General features: G+C 38.1%; 1 protein-coding gene across 1 annotated transcript in view; it reads right to left on the bottom strand.

Moving 5' to 3' along the window:
• The window catches only part of LOC119592690 (dynein regulatory complex subunit 3-like), a 23159-nt gene that overhangs the window by 19780 nt on the left and 3093 nt on the right, over positions 1-286 (bottom strand). The window lies entirely within an intron of this gene.

Raw genomic sequence — 286 nt, 5'->3', positions numbered from 1 at the left:
CCTTTTCAGATGAACTTTGCATTTCTTTACTGAGTGCGTGAGATGCCCAGGCGGTCGAGGCCGACCAACCCCAGCAAGGTTTTTCTTTCATTGTTTTCGCAAAAAAGTTATTTTCTTCATCACCTGCATGTTTTATATATAATTTTGTATCTCTGTGACAATTTTTTTTTTTTTTTTAGAAAGAAGGTGTGGTTTACGGGTAAACTTGATTACGTGAATCAAACGGGATGACATTTTGTTCAGATTAAACGCCCTTTGCCATTTGCCTGAATAGCGTTTGGTAGGA

The sequence above is a fragment of the Penaeus monodon genome, chromosome 30 (assembly GCF_015228065.2).
Source record: "Penaeus monodon isolate SGIC_2016 chromosome 30, NSTDA_Pmon_1, whole genome shotgun sequence".
Classification (NCBI taxonomy): domain Eukaryota; kingdom Metazoa; phylum Arthropoda; class Malacostraca; order Decapoda; family Penaeidae; genus Penaeus; species Penaeus monodon.
The sequence above is the reverse complement of the archived record's forward strand: the minus strand, read 5'-3'. Positions and strand labels throughout refer to the sequence as shown.